This window comes from Saimiri boliviensis, chromosome 10 (genome assembly GCF_048565385.1).
Source record: "Saimiri boliviensis isolate mSaiBol1 chromosome 10, mSaiBol1.pri, whole genome shotgun sequence".
Classification (NCBI taxonomy): domain Eukaryota; kingdom Metazoa; phylum Chordata; class Mammalia; order Primates; family Cebidae; genus Saimiri; species Saimiri boliviensis.
Window position 1 is genome coordinate 42629534 of NC_133458.1, and position 27516 is coordinate 42657049.

Sequence of the window (27516 nt, forward strand, 5' to 3'; positions counted from 1 at the left end):
TTAGACTGATATGTTTTCATGATCTACTGCATTGCATGGTGACTACAATTAATGTATTGTGTATTTATTTCAAAATTCCTTAAAGAATAGATTTTTAATGTTCTCATCACAAAAAAATAATGTCAGTGAGGTGATAAATATGTTCATTAGCTTGTCTGAATCTTTCAGTAACATATATATATATATATATATATATCAAAATATTATATCATGTCCCATAAGTATATACAATTACTGTCAATTAAAAATACATTTAGGCCAGGTATGGTGGCACAATCCCAGCACAGCACTTTGGAAGGCTGGGGCGGGTAGATTACCTGAGGTCAGGAGTTCAAGAGCAGCCTGGCCTAAATGGTGAAACCCCTCTCTCTGATAAAAATACAAAAATTAGTTGGGCATGGTGGCAGGCACCTGTGATCCCAGCTACTCACGAGGCTGAGACAGAAGAATCATTTGAACCTGGGAGGTGGAGGTTGCAGTGAACTACAATCACACCACTGTATTCCAGCCTGGGTGACAAAGTGAGATTCTCACTCAGAAGAATAAAATAAAATAAAAGCACACTTAAAAGTCAAACGACTGTACCATAGATTATTGGGCAAAGTGATCATAATAATCAGAGCCAAATATTCAATTAATGATATATCAAAACCTCTTATTTTAGAAACCTAAAGACATAAAAAGAAAATAAGATAATTTGAAGGAGACAGAACCTGAGCTAGAGAGGCTAACTAGAGTTCTCTTATATATACACATTCATACACATTGTTGCCAACTATGTCATTCACTGTCCTGGTTCTGGTATAAAACCACAACTCTAAACTTATAGAATATGCAATATTATTAGGAATATGTAAGGGTTTGTGTGTGTGTGTGTGTGTGTTTTACAATGTGCTGAGAGACAGGGTATATACAGGAGGAGCACTTAGTTGAAGCTTAGGCAGTGAAAGAAATCTGCCTGAGTGAAAGGATCTGTGTGCCATTCACGTTTAGAAACTTTCTCTTTTCTAATTTCTTCTAGCCTTTTAAATTGGATTACGAATCTGTGTGAGGTTTGCTGTGGTAAGCAGGAGACTATCACTCAGACATTCCCAGACAGTCTGATCTATCTTCTGTAAGGAACTATTTTAGATAAAGTCAATAATAGTAGGTGATTTATTAGATTTTTATTTGTTTTGTTTTGTTTTGCTCTTCTTTTGAGATAGGGTCTTGCTCAGTCACCAAGATTAGAGGGCAGTGGTGCAACTATAACTCACTGTAATCTCCAACTCCTGGGTTCAAGCTATACTCCCACCTCAGCCCCAGAAAATACCTGGGACTCCAGGTGTTGGCAAGCACACCTGAGTAATTTTTCACTTTTTGTAGAGTCAGAGTCTCCCTGTGTTGCTCAAGCTTGTTTTAGACTCCTAGCTCAAGTAATCCTCTTACATTACCTTCCCAAAGTGCTGGGATTGCAGTCATGAGCCAACTACGCCTAGCCTAGGTGATTAAGTTTTGTTTAATTTTTACTTTTATCTAGTAATTTGTTGATAGAAGAGATTTAATCCAGATTTTCCCTGTCCAGTCTATCATCGATGGGCATTTGGGTTGGTTCCAAGTCTTTGCTATTGAAAACAGTGCTGCAGGGCCGGGCGCGGTGGCTCACGCCTGTAATCCCAGCACTTTGGGAGGCCGAGGCGGGTGGATCACGAGGTCAAGAGATCGAGACCATCCTGGTCAACATGGTGAAACCCCGTCTCTACTAAAAATACAAAAAATCAGCTGGGCATGGTGGCGCGTGCCTGTAATCCCAGCTACTCAGGAGGCTGAGGCAGGAGAATTGCCTGAACCCAGGAGGCGGAGGGTTGCGGTGAGCCGAGATCGTGCCATTGCACTCCAGCCTGGGTAACAAAAGTGAAACTCCATCTCAAAAAAAAAAAAAGAAAAAAAAAAAAGAAAACAGTGCTGCAATGAACATTTGTATGCATGTGTCCTTATAATAGAATAATTTACAATCCTCTGGATATATACCCAGTAATGGGATTGCTGGGTCAAATGGAATTGCTATTTCTAGGTCCTTGAAAAATCGCCACACTGCCTTCCACAATGGTTGAACTAATTTACACTCCCACCAACAGTGTAAAAGTGTTCCTATTTCTCCAAATCCTCTCATGGCACAAATACACTATAGAATACTATGCAGCCATAAAAAATGATGAGTTCATGTCGTTTTTAGGGACAGGGATGAACCTGGAAACCATCGTTCTCAGCAAACTGACAGAAGAACAGAAAATCAAACACCGCATGTTCTCACTCATTGGCCAGTGTTGAGCAATGAGAACACATGGACACAGAGATGGAAGCATCACACACTGAGGTCTGTCAGGGGGAACTAGGGGAGGGACAATAGCGGGTGGGGAGTTGGGGAGGATAACATGAGAAATGCCGGATATAGGTGATGGGGAGGAAGGCAGTAAACCACATTGCCATGTATGTACCTAGGCAACAATCTTGCATGTTCTTCACATGTACCCCAAAACCTAAAACCAAATTTTATATATATATATGTATATATATATATATATATATATGAAAAGAGATTTAATCTTCTACTTAGCTACTTGGAACTCCTGTTAATATTTCCTCTCTATTTTCTTCTAACTAATAAAAATGAAGATGTATCCTAAAAGAAATACTATCATTTAATTGTTTTCTAAACGAAAGGAAAAACATTATATGATATAAATAATAAGGATTCTACTGCTGAAGATCATAATATAAAATCCTTAGCATAGTGAATTTCATAATTTGGAAAATATATTATACCTTTTGAGTAAATAAATAAAATACATGTGTTATATAGGTCCTGATGTATAACTGATGTTCAACGGAAAAACTATACTAACATTTTAAATACTGTTTTAATATTGTATATCACATGGCTTCCTGAATAATGGTGAGAACTAAGGATTATTTTATTTTCTCAAAACATGGTAGTTAACTATAACCAAACAAGAGAAAGTAGATAATTGGCAACTAGCTATGAAGGCTGATATTATAACCAACATTTCAGTGAACAGAAAATAAACAACCAACGTCTAGCAAGTCAACAAACTCATAAGTTTAATTCACCAATTAATACCAAATTTAACTGTTTAGTAATGGTGATATATGCTAACGGAATTTTAAAAAAGTAATCATAGGCTTCTGAGTAATAGTGTAAGATTTCTCTGGAGGCAGACAGTCCCTACATTATTCCTACCAAAATTTACAAAGGGCTCAGAAAGTACTGTGTAGCAGGCATTTTCTTTTTTGCATTAGCATGAGAGCAACATTGTATTACTATCATTTGTACAGATATTGTGAACAGAAAAAAAAGAAATAGCTAAATTTTTAAAAGTCACTTCTACAAAGTCTAAATACTGCAGAACTGCCAAAGAGATACAGAGTGCCCACCGTAATTAGCATCCCACTTTTATTAAAGTAGTTTGAACTCCGCAGGTACATGGATGTTTGTCTGCTTATTTATTAATCCTATGGACCTAGAATACTCCCTGGTACATAGTAGGCACACTGTAAGTATTTATTGAATGAATATATTTATCTTTGGACTAATAAATATAGAAATAGACAGGCATGGGAATTTAAAAATGAAATTTTAGGTAGAATAGATAGTAAGATATAGAAAAGGATAGAGATATTATCCTTAAGTAATCTTAGTTCAAAATTTAATTCAGTGATTTTTCAAAGGAGGAAATAAAGGAATACTTTGTCTTACTGCCTTAATTTAATGTGGAGCAAATTCAATTTTATTTTGAAATTTCAAAAAAATATTTATTGAGGTCATGCTTTTTGGAGTTTAAGTATGAAATATTGTTTTAAAAGTTCAAAAACTATTGATTTAACCTATACCTTAATAAAACATAATTTGTATTTTTGATAGTTAATATTATTCCACTCTAGTGAAAACTGCATATGATGCTAAGGTATGAAGCAGATCTACATAATATATCTGTATATCTGTATAAGCATATATACATAAATACTAATTACAGCTAACATATAACAGATTTATTTCATGAGTTTGGTTCTCAAATTATCCTTTTAACATCTTTTTAGAGTATTGAGGTAGAAGGAGATTCTTGAAAATTGCTAAGGATAGGTACGTTAAGTACCACTGAAAACTTAAATTTGCTTTCTTTGAACCACATTAAGTGAAACATGTAAGCATTATCTGTATAGAGTGGGGCCTAGGTAAGCTTTATTCTTGCCTAATTGACCCACCCTCAGTTAACCCCACCTGGATCTAAGAAAGTGGAGCCAATGATCCTTCAAGGCTCCACTACATCCTCATCAATCCACTAAGAAGATACATTCACAGAATAACTGAAATAAAACTGTACATTGTAAACAATTGCAGCCACAATGAAAATTAAGCCTGATGACATTATGGGTACAGTTCCAAACATATTTATTCAAGGATAGGACAATTTTGTTATCAGACATTTTTTATATTTATAAATTTCTTTCTAGCTTTAAGTTGGAAATATTTAAATATATATATTTTATTGGCAGATAATGGTCGGTCAGATAATGTAAAAATCAAACTCAATAAGCAGGCTAATAATAGTAATAGTAAAATGGAATTTAGCAAGCAATCATCAAAGAAAAGTATAATGCTGGTACAATTAGGTGTAGGTTTCTGCCTTCTTGGATTTCACTCAGAGCACATGTAAGAGCTATCTGATGGAACTGTTTAAAATGCAATATCATATTTACACAATAAGGTAATACTTTAAAATCAAATTTCAGGCCAGGCGTGGTAACTCACACCTGTCATCCCAGCACTTTGGGAGGCAGAGGTGGATGGATCATCTAAGGTCAGGAGTTCGAGACCAGCCGGGTCAACATGGTGAAACCCCATCTCTACTAAAAATATAAAAATTAATTGGCCATGGTAGCAGGCACCTGTAATCCCAGCTATTTGGGAGGCTGATGCATGTGAATTGCTTGAATACGGGAGGGAGAGGTTGCAATGATCTGAGATTGCGGCACTGCACTCTAACCTGTGCAACAGACTGAGACTCCATCTCAAAAAAAAAAAAAAAAAAAAAAATCAAATTGCATAAAAAGCCTTTTTCCCCTTCAGTCATTGTAATTATTAAACATCTGTTATGTACTAAGTTTATAATCTGCTGGAGATACAGAGATAAAAGACACTCTTCCTATTGACTATGCTTAAGGACAGGTTAAGCATGCAGTCAGTATGCTTTTAAGTGAAATATATTCCCCAAGGACAAGGATACATCATAAGTTAAAATGTGATACCATGTAAGCAAAAATAAGCAACTATAATAGCAATTTGTCATGGAAAAATAGTAATTTTTTTGAGGCAGGTAGAGAAAGTGACACACTTGTCTGAATCACAACCTAATACCTTTCTGAATTTCTCATGAGGTATTCAAAGAATATTACATTCTAATAGCCGAAGACTTTAAGTATATGTAAATTTTTATCTACTTTTTATAAAATGTTAACAGCAATAAAATAATTTTGATGACATTTAAACTTAGAAAAAGGCTTTTGAAGTCAATGTATCTCACTTTTCATTGAAGAGTATAGCTTTTATAAAAAATTTTCATGCTAACTAGAACTGTTTGTTAAAATAATTTTGCTAATAATCTGAATTAGAGCTATTAAAGTCACATAAACCATAAACACGTAATATACGCTACTATGATGAGCAAAGAATAATGAATGTCTAAAATAACATAAATACTATTCGGTATTTCCAACATGCTATGGGAGAGAAAAAAATCACAGTGCTCTTGACACTGTCAATAAAAGAGTAAAATATGAAAAATTGAAAAGAGGAAAAATAATTCAAGCAATAAAATTAAAGTATGAATTCTGATTCAAAGGTAAAACATTTTTATAATCATAAGTAAGAGTTTAAAAACAATCTCCCAGGTTAGAACAGACTGGAGTTGCCTGTAATTCATTCTACCGGGGCATGTGCTCATTGGGGGGCTCAAAAAATACACCAGTAAGTAAATAAAAGAGAATTTCTTCAAAAGCTACCTAAGTTTTCACTGTTTTTCTGCCTGAGAGTCTGGTAAGACCAAATTAGAAAACAGCAAACAAAAGTTCAGCAATGCTGCTGCTAGAATTGCTAAAGTAGGTTTAAATAGCCTTGGATTATACAGAACAGTCTCATTTTCTTTCTAGTTCTTCATTGCAGTAAGATGCCTTAGCCTAAAAAAAAATGCATCATACTTTAAGGTGCTTCATGTATTTATTTTATTCTCTTACTTACTCCTTCCTGTCTCTGATCTTTCCTTTTTTTTTTTTTTTATATATAAGAAAACGGGTAAGTTCATCATCCCTTCTATGCTAAGCAACAATGCTTTTTTTCCCCACTAATTTAACAAGTTTAAGACATAAGCATTTATGTTTATGATTATCAAAACAATTCACTGGATTATATTTTTTCATTTAATTCTCTTATTTTCATGGCAAGAAGGTCTCATTTTCAGCAAAGTAACAGCGTGATCAAGTCTGTAAATATGGCTTACAGAAGCAAGTGTACATTAACATGGATGAAAAGGACTATGCAGCCACTTTCCTACTGCTAGAGATGCTCCGTCCATCTCTTTTCAAATCAGAAGAAATGTGATACAGGCAACCTAGATAAATAAAACTCCAACCTCCGAGAAAAATTAAAGTGCGTAAAAAAACTTAGGATATTGGGAGTTGCTGGATTTCCTAATCATCTGAGGAATAAATATCCACAACTATATAAGGACTGACAATTCTGAATGACTTAAGATTTTCACGTTCTCTCTATCCCTTGTTGAACAATCCCAACCCCAGATCCTTTCTTTGGGAAGTCTGTAGTCCTACTCTAATATCAGCTCTCTCAACCTCTATCACAATATATTTACCAATAAGAAGCATCCTTTACACATTGATGAATTGTGATAAAAACCTTTCAAGGGGAAAACCAGTATATTATCACCCAGGATATGGTATTTGTTTCAAAAATTCTGAATTAATATTAAAGCAATTTATATTTATGAAACTCTGATTTCCTGCCTATTCATAGCTTTTAATCAGTTTCCATTTTCTTGAATTAAAAGTTCTACCAACACCCAGCTACCTCCACCTTCTATCCTAATATACCCATCTACCCAGGTTTTTTTTTTTTTTTTCATAAAATATAAGCTCCTGAATGCAACCTGAATTGGGCAGTGTGCTGAGTAGTGCTAAAAAAAAAAAAAAAAAAAAAAAAAAAAAAAAAAAAGTCACTGCCATTGGCATGTACTGGGTCAGGCACTGGATTTTCTCCTGAGGTCAATTTAACTTCAGCAAAGTAAACAAAGACAGAACATAAGTTCAAAGGAACTGAGGTTGGGTAAGAAAATATCCTCATTTTATAATACTTGGTTTAGAAAATATGCTCATTTTACAGTACTAAGTCTTCCATTCCAATTTCACTTATTTCACATATCTATATTCATCTATCTGTTTAGAGAAGTTACTGTATACATTTATCAAAGTAAAACACAGCTGTATGACTTGTGAAATGAAATGTTTTCATAGATTATTTGAATTTTCTTACATAGTCTCATCTCTGACTCAATAGAAGGATCTATTATAATACAGATAGTTCAAATTTCAGGCTGCCATTTTTAATGAAAACATTTTCCTTTTTTATGTTCTTTCATTAAGAGAAGTGGGCATCCTTGATTAAACAGCTATTGCTTATGTTGCTTATTTATTTAATTGTTGAAAATAATTCTTACATCATCATTTGATTCCAGTAGCTTACTTTATTCTATATTCTCGATGAGTTATCTTATAAAATTTACAAAAAGACACTGAATGCATTAAAATCATTATAAAATAGTCCTATTGTACCAATTCATCACCACCAGGCCTGCTTTACAAGAGCTTCTGAAAGAACCACTACACATAGAAAGGAACAAATAGTATCAGACTTTCTAAAAATACAAAAAAGTAAAGAACATCAATATAATGAAGAATTTACATCAACTAATGGGCAAAATAGCCAGCTAATATTAAATGGCAGTATTAAACTCACATATATCATTATTAATTCTAAATTTAAATTGACTAAATTCCCCAATTCAAAGACAGACAGGCAATTTGGACAAAAAACTAAAACCCATCAGTATGCTGCATCCAGACCCATCTCACATTCAAGGATACACAAAGACTCAAAACAAGGGCTGGAGAAAGATTTACCAACCAAACAGAGAGCAAAAATAAATAAAAAGCAGAAGTCACAGTTTTTGCCTCTGATAAAATAGTCTTTAAAGCAACAAAGATCAAAAGAAGCAAAGAAGGACATTATATAATGATAAAAGAATTAATGCAACAACAAGAAGAGTTAAAGATCCTAAATATATACGCACCCAGTACAGGAATACCCAGACATACAAGACTTATAAAGAGACTTAGACTCCCACACAACAATAGTGGGAGACTTCAACATTAATATTAGACAGATCAATGAGACAGAAAATTAACAACGATATCCAGGACTTGAACTCAGATCTGGAACAAGTAAACGTAATTAACATTTATAGAACTCTCCACTTTACACGAAATATACACTCTTATCAGTACCACATCATATCAACTTAGAAATTTAAACGAAATGTTGGTTGGCTCCTTGTTTGTTATTCTCTTCCCTCATTTTCTTTCATGTCTCCATAATTAAGGACAATTATAGGCATACCCATATTTAGACTGCATTCTAGCCCGGGCAACAAAGCAATACCCCTATTCTCTCTCCCTCTTCCTCTTTCTCTTTCTTCCTCTTCTTTATTCTTTTTCTTATTATTCTTTTTTCTTTCTAAAAATAAAAAATAAAAAAATAAAAAATAATAAACAAATAAAAATATGCCACAGCACTCTGTTTTTCTCCACAAGTCTTGCCCTCAGGAGAGACTAATTAACCAGAGCCTACCCTGCTGGGATATTATCACATTATCAAAAACTAACTGACCTGGAGGAAAGGAAATCTAGTTAGCTCTTGCCTTCTACTTAAGAGAAGAAATGTCCAGCTCCAGTCCACTCTAGCCATTCTTTCCCACCTAAGGCAGGGGCTGGGGAGAAAAAAACTGAAAAACACTTGTGGCCGGGCCCACGCCTGTAATCCTAGCACTTTGGCAGGCCAAGGATGGTGGATCACCTGATTTCAGCAGTTTGAGACCAGCCTGGCCAACACGGTGAAACCCCGTGTCTACTAAAAATACAAAAAAATTAGCCAGGTGTGGAGGCACATGCCTGTAATTCCAGCTACTCAGGAGGCTGAGGCAGGAGAACCACTTGAACCCAGAAGGCAGAGGTTGCAGTGAGCTGAGATTGTGCCACTCCACTCCAGCCTGGGTGACAAAGTGAGACTCCACCTCAAAAAAACAAAACAAACAAACAAAAAACACCTGTGAAGTTCACAATAAAAAACCACAAGCTCACTAAAAGACTGAGACCTAATCCTAGAACTATAGAATGCTTTCTGTCTTCCCAAACCATTACATTACTAAAGTCCCATTTACAGCAGTTTCTTTTTCAGTTATATCATGTCCAGCTATTAAGAAAACATTTAAGGCATATCAAAAGGCAAAATCATAATTTGAAGAGACATCAGAACCAGACATGGCAGTTATGCTGGAATTATCGGACCAGGAATGTAAAACAACTATTATGGAAATTATGGTTACTGTGCTAAAAGCTCTAATGGATAAAGACGACAAACGGGCAACAGAAGCAAAGAGATGGAACTCGTAGGAAAGAACGACAACAAAAAACAAACAAAAACAAAATGAGAGTTTGAAAAACTGCTATAATAGAAAAGAAGGCTTGCTAGTAGACAGAACACAACTTACTGGTAAACTGGACGCAGCTGAGGACAGAATCTCCGCACTTAAGGATATCTTAGTGGATACCTCTAAAACTGAGAAGCAAAGAGAATATTGAAAAAAACAAAGCAGAATATTTAAGAACTGTAGGAAAACTACATAATGTCTAATATACACATAATGAGAATACAAAATTGGAATAAAGAGGGAAAGAAATAGAATATTTTAAATAATAATGACATAATTCCTTTAAAAGTATTGTCAAACACTAACCCACAGATCAAGAAAACTCAGAGAACACCAATTAGAATGCAAAAAAACTACACTTAAGTTATTAATTTTCAAACTATAATCAAAGAAAAAGAAAAAATCATGAAAGAATAAAGAGGAAAAGAACAACTGACTTACAGAGAAACGAAGGTAAGAATTGCATCTAATTTTTCCCTCAGAAGCCAAGCAAGCAAGAAAAGTAGAATGAAATATTTAAAGTGTTGAGAAGGACCCAGCACAGCGGCTCATGCCTGCAGTCTCATCAATTTTGAGGCTGAAGTGGGCAGATCGCTTGAGACTAGGAGTTCCAGACCAGCCTGTGTAACATGGTGAAATCCCAACTCTACAAAATACAACAGCAACAACAACAACAACAAAAAACTAGTTGGGCATGGTGGTGCATGCCTACAGTCCCAGCTACTCAGGAAGCAGAAATGGAAGGATTCCTTGAGCCCAGGGAGGTCAAGGCTGCCTTGAGCAAGATCGTGCCACTGCACTCCAGCCCAGAAAACACAGTGAGACACTGTCTCAAAAACAAATTTTTTTTTTGAGATGAAAAGAAAACCAATCCAGAAGTCTGTACCCTGTGAAACTATCCTTCAAAAGTGAAGAAGAAATAAAGTCTTGACAAGACAAACAAAAAATGTAAGGAATTTATTTCCAGTAGATCTGCCTTGAAAGAAATCTTAAATTCTTTAGCTAGAAAGACAATAATACAGGTCAGAAACTAGGATTCACATAAAGAAAGGAAGAGAATAATACAAGGAATAAGAGAAAGAAAATTAAAACTTGTATTTTTCTTATGCTTATTTGATCTAACAGATAGTTTGTTTATGTACATATATTTCATGCATATCTTATGTGTATATATGCTTGTGCATGCTTATATATAAGCAAATTGAAGACAGTAGTAATACAAAGAATGGGAGAATTATAGTTGTTTTCATAAGATACACTACCTATGAGGTGGTACAGTGATACATGAAAGTTGACTTGGATTAGTTGTAAATCTATATTGTATACTATGGGGCAGTAAAAGAAAAAAGAAGAACTGATATTCTGAGAAGCAGAAAAATAAAATTATATAAAATCTTCAAAACCACAAAAGCTAGGAAAAATATGGAAGAAAAATAGGACCAAAGAACAAGCGCAATAAATAGAAAACTGTTACAAATATGGTAGCTATTACTCCAACAGAACATCACTGGTCTAAATGCACCAACTAAGACAGAGATTGTTCAACTGGACCAAAAACTATGATCAAATTATTTGTTATCTACAAGAAATGCACTTTAAATATAAAGACACATATACAGATTAAAATTAAATGAATAAAGAAATATAGCATGCTAACACTCATCAAAAGAAAATGGGAGTATCTATATTAATTTCAGACACAGCAGACTTCAAAGCAAAGAAAGTTGTCAGAGGGAAAAATGGTATTATACGATGATGAAAAGGTCAATTCTCTAAGAAGACCTAACAATTAGGACCATACATATTAAGGAATATGTATGTACCTAACAACAAGGCATGAAACTATGTGCGGGTAGAAATCAGCAAGGAAAAACTGATGAATCTACTATTATAGTTAAAGACTTCAACAATCTTCTATCAAAAATGGGCAGATCTAGCAGGCAGAAAGTCAGTAATGGCAAAGCTGAATACAACACTACCAATCAACTGGATATAAGCAACATCTGTAGACTGCATGGGACAGCCAGTACTAGCAGAATACCTGTTCTTCCCAAGCTCGCATAGGAGCAATCACCAAGATAGGCAGACAACATTCACAGTCATAAAACAGATACTATGAAAGAACTGAATTCAAACATCTGCTCTCAGATCAAAAAAGTATTAGCCTAGAAATAAACAACAGGGAGGTAACTAAAAATCCCAAAATATGTGGAGATTAAACAACACACTTCAAAGTAACACAAGGGTCAATGAAGAAACCTCAAGAGAAATCTAATAACATTATGAATGAAGAGAAAATTAAAATATAACTTATGAAAATGTGTGAGATAAAGTAATATCAGTGCTCAGAAATTTATCATATTAAATGCATTATTAGAAATGAAAAAAGATAGATTCTAACCATGACCTATGTTTTCTCTTTGGGAAACTCGAAAAAGAATATCAAATTATATTCAAAGTAAGCAAAAGAAAATAAATAATAAGGATTAAAGGATAAGTGAAATTGCAAACAAGAAATAGAAAAAAAAACAAAACTGAAAACTAAATTTTTGAAAAGATCAGTAAAATTGATGATCCTCTATCCAGGCTACAAATGAAGAAGAAGAAGAAAAAACAACTAAGGACATAAATTACTAATACCAGAAATCACTACGGAGGAGAGAAATCAATACAGATACCATGGATATAAGAATAATAAAGAAATACTACAAACAACTCTATGCCCACAAAATTAATACCCTAGATGAAATGGATGAAAATTTGAAAGACACAAGATGCCAAAACTTATATAAGAAGAAATAAACAATAAGAATCAGCCTATGTCTATTAAAGAAATTGAATCAATAATTAATAACCTCCCAAAATAGAAAGCACCAGGCACATGTTGGTTCACTGGTGAATTCTACGAAACATTTAAGGAAGAAATTATACCAGTACTCTACAAAATCTTTCAGAGGATAGAAGTGAAAGAAATACTTCCTCCCTCATTTGACAAGGTCAGCATTATCCTAATACCAAAAACAAAGATATTACATGAAAAGAAATCTACAGACCAATCTCTCTCAGGAAAACAAACTGCAAAAATTTTCAACAAAATATTAAACCAAACCTAATAATGTGTAAAAAAATTATATACCATTACCAAGTGGGACTTGTCTCAGGAATGTAAGGTTGGTTCAACATTCAAAATCAATTAGTATAATCCATCACAACAATACACTAAATAAGAAGAATCACATGATCATATCAATAGTTACAGAAAAGCATTTGACAAAATCCAACATCTATCCATGATTAAAAAAAAAATCATCTCAGTAAACCAGGAATAGAGGGAAACTTCCTCAATTTGTTAAAGAATATCTATGAAATCTCAACAGCTAACATACTTAATGGTGAGAAATTCAAATCTTTCCCATTAATATCCAGTGCAAGGCAAGGATGTCCCCACTCACCACTCCTTTTCAACACCTTACTGGAAGTTCTAGCAAATGTGCTAAGACAAGTAAAGAAAAGAAAAAGTATACAGATTGGGAAGAAAAGAATAAAACTCTCTTTGTTTGCAGAAGACATGATTGGCTGTGTAGAAAATCTGAAGGAATCAGCAAAAATACTCCTAAAACTAGTAAGTAATTACAATAGGGTGAAAGAACAGACAAATACATAAGTGGAACACAATAGAGAGCCCGGAAATAGACATACATAACTGTAGTCAACTTATCTTTGATAAAGGAACAGAGGGATACAATGAGCAGAGGAAGTCTTCAACAATGCTGCTAGAACAACTAGACATCCACATGCAAAACAAAATGAACCTAAACACAGACCTTTCACCTGTCACAAAATTAACTCAAAATGAATCACAGCCTTAAATGTGAAAATAATATAGAAATCCTAGATGACCTTAGTGATGACTTTTTAGATATAACATCAAAGTCATAATCCATGAAATAAATAATTGGTAAAGTCGACTTCATTAAAACCGAAAACTTCTGCTCCATAAAAACACTGTCAAGACAAAGGAATGGGAAGATAAGACACAGAACAGAGAAAATATGTGTACAAGACACATCTGATAAAGAACTGTTAAGCAAAAGATGCAAAGAACTCTTAAAACTCAACAATAAGAAAACAACTCAATTAAAAACTGGACCAAAGATCTTAAGAGACACTTCAACAAAGAAGATACACAGATGGCAAATGCGTACATGAAAAAATGCTCAACATCTTATGTCATCAGGGAAATGCAAAATAATCAGATACCACTACACACCTATTGAAATGGCCAAATCCAATATACTGACATCACCAAATGCTGACAAGGATGTGGAGCAACAGAAACTTTCCTTCATTGTTGGTGAGAATGCAAAACTGTATGGCCACTTCAAAAGACTGTGGCAATTTCTTACAAAACTAAGCACACTCTAACCAAAGGATCCCAAAATTGTGTTCTTTGGTATTTAGCCAAATAACTGAAAATATAAATTGAAACAGAAGCCTGAAGTCAGATGCTTATAATAGCTTTATTCCTAATTACCAAAACTTGGGAGCTAGCAAGATGTCCTTCAGTAGGTAATTGGATAAACTGCAAAATATACAGACAATGGAGTATTACTTAGTACTAAAAAGGAAGGAGTTACCAAGCCATGGAAAGACATGGAAAAACCTTAAATGTATATTAAGTCAAAGAATGCTCACTTCTTTGCATTCTGACTGATCAATATTTTTCTTTTTGATTTCTTATTTGTTTTCTAAAAGTCGAACATAGAGCATTCATTATTCTCAGGCTGAGAACTTCTGGATGAATGCAGTTAAGTCACTGGAACAATAAAGCAAGAAAGTCAACAAAAGCACCTGGCACAAAGTGAGCACTTTAAATATTTGTTTGAATAATCAATGATGGAGAGGTCATTTCTTTGCAAACATACAGCCCTAGTGATAAAAATGAGGTAATCTTTGATAGAAAATTGCAAATTTATCCTTTTTACTGGGGATGTGGAGAAATATAATTCTGAAGTGCATGTACTATTGATAATGATTAACAATAAACAAAAGAATGACCAAGAAGATGAATTGTGTTGAGTCTTTTAAGAGACTCACAATAGTAGAATCATAATTTAATAATATAAAGGTAAATTTTTAAACAAGCAAAACAGGATCATGTTACTTATATATTAAATAAAAACTGTTGGTCAGGCACATTGGCTCACATTTCTAATCGCAGCAGTTTAGGAGGCTGAGGCGGGAGGATCACTTGAGCCCAGGATTTCGAGACCAGCCTGGAACATAGCAACACCCAATCTCTACAAAATAAAAATAAAAATTAGATGAGTGTGTTGGCATGTACCTGTGGCCCTAACTACTTAGGAGGCTGTGACAAGAGGATTGCTTAAGCTCAGTAGTTCAAAGCTGCAATGAGCCATGATCATGCCACTGTGCTACAGCCTGGGTGCAGAGCAAGACCCTGTCTTAAAAACAAACACAAAATGTAATTAAAGAATAGCATGTACCAACAAACAAGGCAAAAGAGCTCTTCACCACTTTCACTTTTTCATTTAGAATCTTTAGTTTTCTTTAGAAATGCAAAATACTTTCATGTTTAAGATATTTTAATCACAAATAATTCTTTTTCTGTCTATCTCTATTCAAAATATCAACAATATAACTACCCTCTAGACAATTTACATTTATTTACAGCTATATATTGGCCTTCAGCTATACCCTCATGAGTACCCTAAGCTCTAAGCCGTATCAAACTGTATGTCTGACACCTCTCTGCAACTTGTGCATAAAGACCCTATTTGTTTACTTACCTAGAATACTCAGTTATAAATTATTTCTTCAAGTAAAACAAAGAAAATGTCTTTATAAAATATTCATCTAGCCTCAGGAAAATAAAACTTTTATGACTGATATTTAAGATACAGTAAACATTCTGGCCTACTATTATCTTTATATGATTCTTTATTCAATACTTAATTGATCTGATTTTTCCGAATAAGAAGGATACTTTCTTGATTGTAAAATGTAGTTCCTTTAAAATATAAATTTAACAAAATATATTATCAGGAAAAGCAAGGCTTTCTTTTTAATGCCTGTGATAATTTAGTGCTACTAATCTGAGGAAGAGGAAACCCAGAAACAATTACTGGAAAATACGCGCACACACATAGGCACATATAGTCAGTGTGTAAACCTACCTATCATATTTCTGCTTCTTTTTTTAAAAGTTGTAATAGTGCCATAGAGTCATAGTACCAAAAATGAGTGACCAACTGGCATAGAGATTATGTCTTTCATGGATGCTTTCAGAGTCTATAACTGATTTTCTTCATGTTAGCCTGTGAGGAGTGTAGACTTCACCAATCAGAGTGAGGAGTGGCACTAACAACACACTAAAGAAACAACACTTCACAGCCCTAGTAAAAAGGATCTTACTGTCCTAACTTTCCATGCTACTGCTTAATACACTATATTACAACATACTCTATCTTTCTTAAAGAAGAAAGTCTAACACAGTACTTGTATAGATATTTGAGTGGTAGTTTTCAAAATTTGAGCATTTTTGTACTTAATCTGAGTTTGTAGTCTGAATTCATGTTTTCCTTAATTCTAACATGTTCTAATATTATCCTGTATATGAGCAAATTCCCTTGGCAAAAATACTTATAATCAGATTATGATTTTAATTCCATGTCCTATCAAGTAGCCCTGAAGTACACTTTGCTGAGTTGATTATAAGTTCCATACATGAAAAAATATAATCAAAATTTACGTATTCATGTCCACCTAGGATAAATGGATAAATAAAATGTGGTATAGTCATACAATGGAATATTATTTGGCCTTAACAAAGAAATTCTGACATATGGTATGTCATGATGCTTGTTTACATGGATGAACCTTGAAGACATTATGCTGGGTAAAATTAACCAGCTCACAAAAGGACAAATATTATGATTCTACTTATATGAAACACATAGAACAGTCAAATTCATGGATACAGAATGAAGAATGGTGGTTTCTAGGGACTTGTGACAGAAGGAAGTAAGAAGTATATTATTATTTAATGGGTACAGTGTTTCAGTTTTGGAAGATGAAAAAATTTCTGGAGAGAGATGGTGGGGAAAATTGCACAACAGTGTGAATGTGTGTAATGATATTGAACCATACACTTAAAAATGATTAAAGTGATACATTTTGTGTTATATTTTACTACAATTAAAAATAAAAACATTAACATATTCACATAAGAGTAAATATTAAAAAATAAAGGTATTTTTAGTCTAATACAGAATAGTAACCGAAAGCGATAGAAGATGTTCTTTGAATTTGGCAAGACTTGCAAAAAGTTCTTCATAAGCTTTTTGCAGGAAAGGTAATAAAAAAAAAAAACAAAAAAAAAAACAACAAAAAAAACGTAGTAAAGGCTGCTTTCCTTAGGAGCTAGAAAGCTGGCATTCTGAAAGGTTGAGAGGATAAGTTTTTCAGTCTCAAGTAAGTCTACCGGCTGCATGCTTTATAGAAAGCTCTACAGAAAGGATATGAGGCATGCAATATTTTCATTTTACGAGTAACTTCTTCACTAAAGAATTTTCTGATATCTCATTTCTTTAGGAAGATTTGCTCATTTGATTTTTTCCCTCCTTCCAATGAACACTATTCAAACATTTTATAACAAGTTGTAAGACGATTACAACACTAATTTGTTTATATTTCAATCACTACTATAAGACCTTAAGCTCCTCAAGGGTCTTTCAAACATTTAGCTCACAGTTGGCACTAAATAAATTTTTGCTCAGTGGATTAATAGCTGAACAAGTGAACAATTTTATACATCAAACAAATAAATACTGAGTGCCTAGCCTAAAATATACATGCAAATAACAAAGCTCCAAAATTATATAGTGACTGATTCAAGGAATTACACAAATCCAGTAATCCTCCTGTTTCAGTTTGGATGACCCGCCAACATTTCATGTTGAATTGTAGCCTCCAGTGTTGGAGGTATGGCCTGTTGAGGAGTGTTTGGGCCATAAGGATGGATCTCTCATATCTTGGTGCTGTCCTAAGTGAGTGAGTTCTAATGACATCTGATGGCTTATAAGTGTGTGGTACTTCTCCCCAACTCTCTCTCCTGCTCCTGCTTTTGCCATGTGAAGTGCCTGCTCCCACTTCACCTTTCATCATGAGTAAAAGCTCCCTGAGGCCTTCCCAAAAGCCAAGGTGATGCCAGCACCAAGCTACCTCTAAAGTCTGCAGAAATATGAGTCAATTAAACCTCTTTTCTTTATGAATTATACAGTCTCAGGTATTTCTCTATAGCAAAGCAAGACCTACCTAAGAGAGAAAATTGGCACCAGGAATTCTGCTAGAAAGATACCTGAAAATGTGGAGGCGACTTAGGAACTGGGTAATAGGTAGAGGATGGAAGAGTTTGGAGGGCTCAGAAGAAAACAGGAAGATGAGGGAAAATTTGGAACTTCTTAGAGACTGGTTAAATGGTTGTGACCAAAATGCTAATAGTGTTATGGACAGTGAAATCTAGGCTGACAGGTTTTAGATGGAAACGAGAAACTCACTGGGAGCTGCAGCAAAGGTCATGCACGTTAAACCTTAGCAAAGGGCTTGGCTACATTCTGCTCATGCCCTAGGGATCTGTGGAAGTCTGAACTTCAGACTTACGATTTAGGGTATCTGGGTGAAGAAATTTCTGAACAGCAAAGCATTCAAGATGGACCTGGCTGCTTCTAACAACCTATGCTCAGATACAGAAGCAAATAAATTTTAAGTTGGAATTTATATTTAAACATGAAGCAGAGTATAAACGTTAGAAAATTTGTAGCCTAGCAATGTGACAGAGAAAGAAAGCTTTTTTAGGAACGAAATTCCGGGAGGCTGTGGAGCAAACACTTGCTATGAAGATTTGCAAAACTAAAAAGGAGCCAAGCGCTAATATCCAAGGTAATGGAAAAAAAAAAAAAAAGGCTACTAAGGCATTTCAGAGTCCTTCACAGCAGCCTCTCCCATCACTAGCACTGAGACTTAGGAGAATGAATTTGGGCGTTAAGTGCCCCTGTCGCCCTGCACAACCTCAGGACACTGCTCCTGGCAACCAGGCCACTCAAACTCAGCTCAGGGGACCCCAGGTACAGCTTGGGCTGCTGACATTAAGGGGCAAGCCATAATCCTTGCCAGCTTCCATATGGTGTTAAGCCTGTGGGTGCACAGAGTACAAGAGTTAAGGAGGTTTGGCAGCCTCCACCTACATTTCACAGGATGTCTGAGAAAGCCTGGGTGCCCATGCAGAAGCCTACTGCAGGGGCAAAGCCCTCACAGAGAACCTCTACTAGAGTTATTCCAAGGGAAATGTAGGGTTGGAGGCCCAACACAGAGTTCTCACGAGGGCACTGCCTAGTGGAGCTGTGGAAAGGGGACCACCATCCTCCAGATCCCAGAATGGTAGAGCCACCAGCAGCTTACATCCTGGGCCTGGAAAAGTCATAGGCACTCAAAAACCTGTGACAGCAAGCATAAGGGCTGACCCCCACAATGTCACAGTGGAAGGGCTGCCCAAGGCCATGGGAGTCCACCACTTGTACCAGTGTGCCCTGGATGTGGGACATGGAGTCAAAGGAGATTATTTTGGAGCTTTCAGGTTTAATGACTGCTCTGCTGGGTTTCAAACTTGCCTGAGACCTGTAACCCCTTTCTTTTGGCTTATTTCTTCCTTTTGGAATAGAAATATTTCCCCAATGGCTATACCTCCATTGTATCTTGAAAGTAAATAACTCGTTTTTTGTTTTTTTGTTTTTTTTTTTTTAATTTTACAGGCTCATAGGTGGAAGGAACTTGCCTTGTCTCAATGAGACTTTGGACTTTTGAGTTAATGCTGGAATGAGTTAAGACTTCAGGGGATTGTTGGGAAAGGCATGGTGGTATTTTATTTATTTATTTATTTATTTATTTGAGATAGAGTTCTTGCTCTGTCACCCAGGCTGGAGTGCAGTGGCACAATGTCAGCTCACTGCAACCTCCACCTCCCGGGTTCAAGCGATTCTCCTGCCTTGGCCTCCTCAGCAGCTGAGATTACAGGGGTGCACCACCACACCCAGCTAATTTTTCTGTTTTTAGTAGAGATAGGTTTTCACCATGTTGGTTAGGCTGGTCTCGATCTCCTGACCTCATGTTCCACCCGCCTTAGCCTCTCAAAGTGCTGGGATTACAGGCGGAAGCCACCCCACCTGGCTGGCATGATTGTATTTTACAATGTAAGAAGGACATAAGATTTGGGAGGGGCCAGGGCAGAATCATATAGGTTGGTTGTCCTGCCCAAATCGCATGTTCAATTGTAATACCCAATGTTGGAGGTAGGGCCTGGTGGGAAGTACTTGGGTCATGTGGGAGGATCCTTCATGGCTTGATGCTGTTCTGGCATAGTGAGTGAATTCTCATCCAATCTGGTCATTTAAAAGAATGTTGCATGTCCCCTCCCCCTGCCCACACTCTCTCTCTCTTGCTCTTGCCTTCACTATGTGAGGGGCCTCCTCTTGTTTTGCCTTCCCTCATAAGTAAAACTCCCTAAGGCCTCCCCAGAAGCCAAGCAATGTTGGTTCCATGCTTGCACAGCCTGAGAATGGTGAGTCAATTAAACCTCTTATCTTTATAAATTTCCTAGTCTCAGATATTTATAGTAACTTAAAAACAACCTAAAACATTCACAACTAGATTAACATTGTAAATATCATTTTTAAAAGGTACCAATAGAGTACTACAGGTAATATTTGTAAACAAGAAAGATCACACACTCTTGCGGGTGAAGGAGAAGATCAGGAAAGGCTTGATAAAGGAGTAAGTATCTGACCCAGACATTAAGGTGTAGTTGTTTAAATAGGGGTAGGTAGGGAAACATGAGTATATTTGTGTAAAAACAACAATGGCATAGTAACAGTAGGTTACAACAGAAGTTGTCAGACCTTTTGTTCTCAGGTCACCTTTACACTTTTAAAAATTATAAGAATTCCTCCTCTCATGAAAAAAAAAAAAAAAAAAAAACTTCTGTTCTTGTGAATGACCTGTACTTACTATATTAAACTGAGAAATTTAAAAATCACGTATACATTCCATTAGGCATCAAAGTAATGACATCATCAAACATATTCAGCTTCTGGACAGCTCTACTGTATAATCATACAAGAATAAGGGTGAAGAGAAGTAGGGCAAATAATATATTAATAAAAGTATTAAAGAATTTTGATCTCAGAGCCACCTTGAAAGGGTCTTAGAGACAGCCTAGACACACTTTCATAACTCCTACGTGGCAGAGTAAAAAGGTGATAGTAAGGAAGCTAAACAGAGCTAGAATATGTCCAGTGTTACTAAAGGCCAAGCTACAGATTTTAAAAGCGAAGGCTGAGCTACAGATTTTGAAACAGAGGTTTTTGTTAAAATTAAGTTATATAATTGTGAGCTGACTTTAGAAGGATTTATTTAGGACATAAATAGGTGAGGAAGCCTGGGAACACAGACTAGAGACCAGCTGGAGGCCTACAGAGTGTTTATAACTGTTATGGTTCCTTTAAAATGCTTATATTTTCTTTGTTGCAGGGGAGAATGCTCCAAGAAAGAAATAAGAGCATTTTAGAGGAGCCTTAACAACTACAAAGAATCAGGAGATAATGCAGGATGATATAGAAAGCCAAAGGAGGAATAATTTCAAGGCGGGACCGATTAAGAAAAGAACATCCACCAGGCACAGAGTGGCTCATGCCTGTAATCCCAGTACTTTGGGAGACTGAGGTGGGAGGATCATTTGAGCCCAGGGGTTCAAGGTTAGAGTGAGCTATGTACATACCAATACACACCAGCCTGGGAAATACAGCAAGACTGGGTCTCAAAAAACAAAGAGACGGAGGGAGGGAAGGATGAAGAGAGGAAGGGATGGACAGAAGAGAAAAGGAGAGAGGGAGGGAGGGAGGGAAGGAGGGAAGGAGGCAGGGGAAAAGACAATTGAAAAAAAAAGAAAAACAAGTCATGAAGTAATAGTGATCTATAATAAAGGAGTGTATGTGGTTGACCAGATTTCGAGAAATTAAGGGGAAAATGGAAGATGAGACGGTTCTGGGATAAGCAAAGATAACTCATTTCACACTCTGATCATAAAAGAAAGGATAGTAAGCAATTCCTTAGATTTGAAATTGAATGAAAGAATTGGTTATGAGGAAAATATTAAGAAAGATTGACAATGGAGCAAGATTTCAGGGAGGCTGGGAGAAAATTAGGTCAAAGAAATATGAAGATTTGTGCAAAAGAAAAGACCCTTCTTTACTGTGCAACAGAGCTAAAATGAAAATGGTTAGCTAAGAGTGTAGGGAATTACTGGATAAAAGAAAAACAAGCAGAGGAATGCACTGAACAGACATTATGGAATTCGGCAGAGAGGAGATACCAGCGTAGAAATAAAACTAAGGTAAGAAGAAAAGTGATAATTAAAGAAAAAAAAATTAAAAATAAATTTTATTTACCATGAGTGTGCATGATCACCAAGGATGAAAGAACACCACAGGTTACAATTCCAATATTCTAACTGGAAGGCAAATAAAATAGTTTCTCAGGTGAGTGGAAGGAAAGAAGAAATGTCGCTTTACACTAGATCTGCACTGTCCAATACTGGTAGATTCTAGACACATGATTCTTTAAATCTAAATTTGTTACAATTAAATCAAACTTAAAAACTAGTTATTTGACAGATTTCAAGTACTCAGTAAACCTGCGTGGCTAATGGCTACCATAGTGAACCATGTAGATAGTGAACATTTCTTCTAAAAAAACTTTTATTTTAGATTCAGGAGGTACATGTACAGGTTTGTTAACTGGGCATACTGTGTTATGCTGAGGTTTGGGGTATGAATGATCCTATCACCTAAGTAGTAAGCATAGTACCTTTTAGTTAGTACTGTCACCTAGGCTGAAGTGCAATGGTGTGATCATAGCTCACTGCAAGCCTCAAACTCCTGGCTCAAGCAATCCTCCCACCTCAGCCATCTAAGCAGCTGTGACTACAGGTACATTCCACCACACTTGGGTAATTTTTAATTTTTTTTTGTAAAGATGTGGCCTCACTATGTTACCCAGGCTGGTCTTGAACTTCTGGCCTCCAGCAATTCTGCCTCCTACACCTCCCAAAGTGCTAGGATTACAAGCATGATTCACCATACCCAGACCATATAGTAAATATTTCTATCATCACAGTAAGCTCTATCAAATACAGCTGCCCTAGATGCATTTTTTTTTTTTTTGAGATAGAGTCTTGCTCTTGTCACCAAGACTGGAGTATAATGGCACAATCTTGGCTCACTGCAACCTCTGGCTCCTGGGTTCAACCAATTCTCCCACCTCAGCCTATCCAGTAGCTGGGATTATGCGCAGCCACACCACACGAGGCTAATTTTTGTATTTTTAGTAGAGGTGGTGTTTCACCACATTGGCCAGGCTAGTCTCAAACTCCTGACCTCAAATGATCCAACCACCTCAGCCTCCCAAAATGCTGGAATTTTAGGCGTGAGCCACCACACCCAGCAGATGCACTTATTATAAGGATAGAAAATAATGCATTTTATACTAGCTAGATCTGAGTACTTACTATGCATCAGACACCATACTAATAACCTCACATAATGATAGGTTCTATTACAATTTTATTTTACAGAGGACAGATTATGAGAGAAATAATTTGTTTTACATAACACTGTAGGAGAGGCAACATTTAACTCGAGCTTTCTGACTCCAAAGACAGCTGAATGAGGAAGAAGGCTAATCTTTTAAACACTTTTAAAGTGTTAAAAATCCTCGTAGTTTAAACATGAATAGTCTTTTCCTTGGATAATCAAAATACGATGAAATACACAAGGAACAAGAATGTAGAAGTAATATAAGTAAATTAGTTAATAAAAACAAAATATTTATATAATATTGAAGTGTCAGCTTGAAACATTTTAGATTGGAAAATGCAAAAAGTAAAGTTATCATAGCAACTTTCCTGCAACTTATTTTTATTAGTGAGTTCATGTCAGGCGGGAAAGTTACCCTTGCCATGGGAACTACCACAATACTACCATTTTACACTTAGATGACACCTTTCATTTGATGACCTCAGAAAGACTTATAAACATTAATTCACTAATAGTTCTTTTTATTGAAAGTGCATCAAAATTTACCTAATAGCATACAACAACAATTGTATATCAAACAAAAGGGAACTTCATTTCTCTCTAACGGATACACATAGCTTGTACACCATCTGTAGAGATAGCAATCTTATACACACATTCAGCTTTTTGTTTCATGAACCAAACTAAAACCGTCTCCTATTGTTTTATTGTCAAAAATATGCAGCTCTTCTTCCACCCACTCATTAATTTCTTTTTTTATGTGTTCAGTTAATTGCTTGGGAATAGTTTTTTTAATGCCATTCTATACACTTACCTGTGCAGCTCTAACCACTAACATATTCACTGGTTTATATCTGATACATTATTCAAAGGATGCCTGACCTTATCATAAATTAAGAAGAATAAACTGAAATATGAAGGGTATGTGTGTGTGTGCACGCGCGCGTGTGTTTGTATAAAACTTTGAAAACCAGAAAGTAAAAAGTCCTTAGTCATTCATGTGTTTTTTTGCTCTTAAACTATTAAAAGAAAATGTTTGTTTCAATATTCTAAAAATCTAACAAAATAGTAGGCTAGAAAATTTATGTCAGGGCTATGGTCCATTCAGGATAATATTTTTTAAAAGAGTCATCCAAGGCTAATTTATGGTATTACAATTTCTTAGACAATTTTATGAAGCTGTCTTCAAAAGAAAAAGTAACTTGCCACTAATAACTTACTAAGACCCACCAATCGATTATGGTAGCAGACGGTTTTCAAATTTGTAATTTTCAGTTGGCGCACTTTACTATTTTCTGAGCTAATGTCATTTCTAATATATTCCATCAGTCAATTAACTCACAAGGCCATCCCTGATTCAAGGGAATGTAGAAATAGACTGGGAAGAGCTGCAAAGTCACATTATTATTATTTAAAAAAAAAATGCTGAGCACAGTGGCTTAGGTCTGTAATCCCAGCATTTTGGGAGGCCAATACAGGTGGATCACCTGAGGTCAGAAATTCAAGATCAGCCTGGCCAATGTGGTGAAACTCCATCTCTACTAAAAACACAAAAATTAGCAGGGCCTGGTGGCACTCACCTCCCTAATCACAGCTACTTGGAAGGCTGAGGCAAGAGACCTGCTTGGACCTGGGAGGCGGAGGTTGCAGGGAGCAGAAATGGCACCATTGCACTCCAGCCTGGGCAACACAGCAAGACTCTGTCTCAAAACAAAACAAACCACCGTCAAAAACATACATTCAAGGATGGAAAGAACTTCTAGACATTTTTGCAACCTACCACAGAGAGAAATCTTTCTAAAATGTATTATGCCTAATCTTATGAGTGACAATTTAGAATTCATTGCCCCAAGATTACTAACAGAAAAACCCGTAATTAATAAGTGTATCATTTAACAATTTTGTATATTGAGATTTATCTTTTTTCACAATGTCATATTACCAGCTATTATCATTGCTTCTGCTTGATACGTTCCTATCCAATCTTCCCTATTAATCCTCTCCCAACACGAACACATATTTTACTTTCTTCTCCTGCTAAAAGCTTGTTTTATGATTGAGAAATCATATATCACAAAAACTGTCATATACTCTGTAAACAAGGACTAACAAGAAATTGGCAGATACTTCTGAGACTCAAACATCTTTCTCTGATTACCATTAAGCTCTGGCTATATCTGTCATGCTAGTCAAAGATCCACTTAATATGAAAGATGATATTATGAGAAATTAAAGAAATTTTCACCTTAGTAACTAATCTATTTTAAAATGTTAGGTCACTAAACATAATTGACCCATAATTTTTTAAAAGCCTATTTCAGTGTAAACAAAGTTAACATACCTTAAAATAATTATCCTTTTTATGAACCAGTTTGCCTATAATATTTATTTGTTAAGCATTTTGAGTTTTAAATTCTGTTGCTTTTCATCGATAATTTTTGTACCTCATTTGTATTCTTCCAGCTATTCTACTTCTACTGTTCATCAGTTGAAATGGTCATCAAAATATAGTAAGTTGATCGAACAGTCTCAGATATTACTTTAGAATAAGCTTATTCCTTTTATGAAAGATGCATCTGTATTTGACTTTGTAAGATAATAAATTCAAGAAAAGCCCAACTGGGACCTCTAACATACTCTTCTACAATATATGAATTTTATACTAAATAAGACTATAATATTCTCCTCTACAAGTGGAAATACACATCCCCATAGGAAATAGAGATGCTAAACTATTAATAGTTTACCCAGGTTTTCTCTGCCTACCATGGAACCTTAAACTTCATCACAGCCTAAGCACTGTAAAACATTATAATTCATGTTCATATAAATGAAACTCTCTAGACATTCTTCAGCTAGTCTACTATTTAATGTTCCTGATGTTTTAAGACAGAAAAGTTCTTTGCATTCAACCTGAAAAAAGACAATGTCAAAATATATATATATATATAATAATTTGTCAGAAGCACTGCTATAAGGCTGGTAATGTTTTAAAATGTTGTGACAGTAAAATGAATAGTTATGATAAGTAAAATTACTGGTAGTGTTTTTTGTTTGTTTAATTTCAGGAGATGAATACCTACAATGTCCTTATTGCTCTTTTGAGAGCCTTTGTTTCATTCTGTCATAAAGTTCTGGTGTACCTGGGCCATTCCAAAACTCTGAGATTAGCCAAGACAACAGCTAGAATCCTGTACTCTATAAGAGGTGATCGTATATTATTTTTCTTTGTCACCAGATAGTTGACATAATTGGTCAACTCCTAACCATCTTCTCCTGCTTTGAATAGTAACATTAACCAATCACAGAATACCCACCAAACACCCCAGTATAATGTAGGGATTAAGACACATTACCCAAAAGTAAATCCTGTTTTTATAACTTCAGAATATATCCAGAATTCAACTTCTTGAATTACCATCCACCATTACCTGTACCACTACCAACTAGATCCAAGCTGCCATCATTTCTAATGTGTACTACTGTCATAGCTTCCTAGTCTTTCTGGTTTTGCCCTTGATCCCATCATCTATTCTCAACACAGCAGCCAACATGATTTTGTTAAAACAGAGGCAAGATCATGTTTAAAAACTCTCTTTCTAAATTCCTCTAACAGCTTTTTTTAAATTGGAGGTTAAAAAACAAAGCGCTTATAATTGTCTAGAAATTCTCATAGAATTTGACCCTTCTCTATCTCTCTGGCTTCATTTCCTGCTACTCCTCTTTGTCTTACTCCCTGGTCCCTTTGTTGTTCCTTAAGCATACACATGTTCCCGTGTAAAGGAATCTGCACTTACTGGAAGATTTCCCTGAAATAATTTTTTCTCCAAGGTAACAGTGTACATGGTTTGCTCACTTCCTTAATGCCTCTGCTCAAAAATGACTTTATTAGAAAGGTCTTCTTTTGATGTTTTCATTATGAAATCTTTGCCTGTGCCTATGTCCTGAATGGTATTGCCTGGATTTTTTTCTAGGGTTTTTATATTTGGGTTTTACATTTAAGTCTTTAATCCATC

General features: G+C 35.4%; 1 protein-coding gene across 11 annotated transcripts in view; it reads right to left on the reverse strand.

Moving 5' to 3' along the window:
* The window catches only part of FOXP2 (forkhead box P2), a 596515-nt gene that overhangs the window by 403420 nt on the left and 165579 nt on the right, over positions 1-27516 (reverse strand). For 7 of the 11 annotated variants that reach the window (XM_074379189.1, XM_074379195.1, XM_074379191.1 and 4 more), the window contains exons 3-4: positions 15041-15133; positions 9894-9961 (exon numbers count right to left, since the gene is read on the reverse strand). The exons of 1 other annotated variant lie outside the window; for it this stretch is intronic. The gene's annotated coding sequence lies outside the window, so the exon portion shown is untranslated. Of the gene's footprint in view, positions 1-9893; positions 9962-15040; positions 15134-22354; positions 22417-25080; positions 25201-27516 lie in introns of all 11 variants that reach the window. 3 more of the 11 variants (XM_074379183.1, XM_074379185.1, XM_074379182.1) reach the window with 3 other exon arrangements.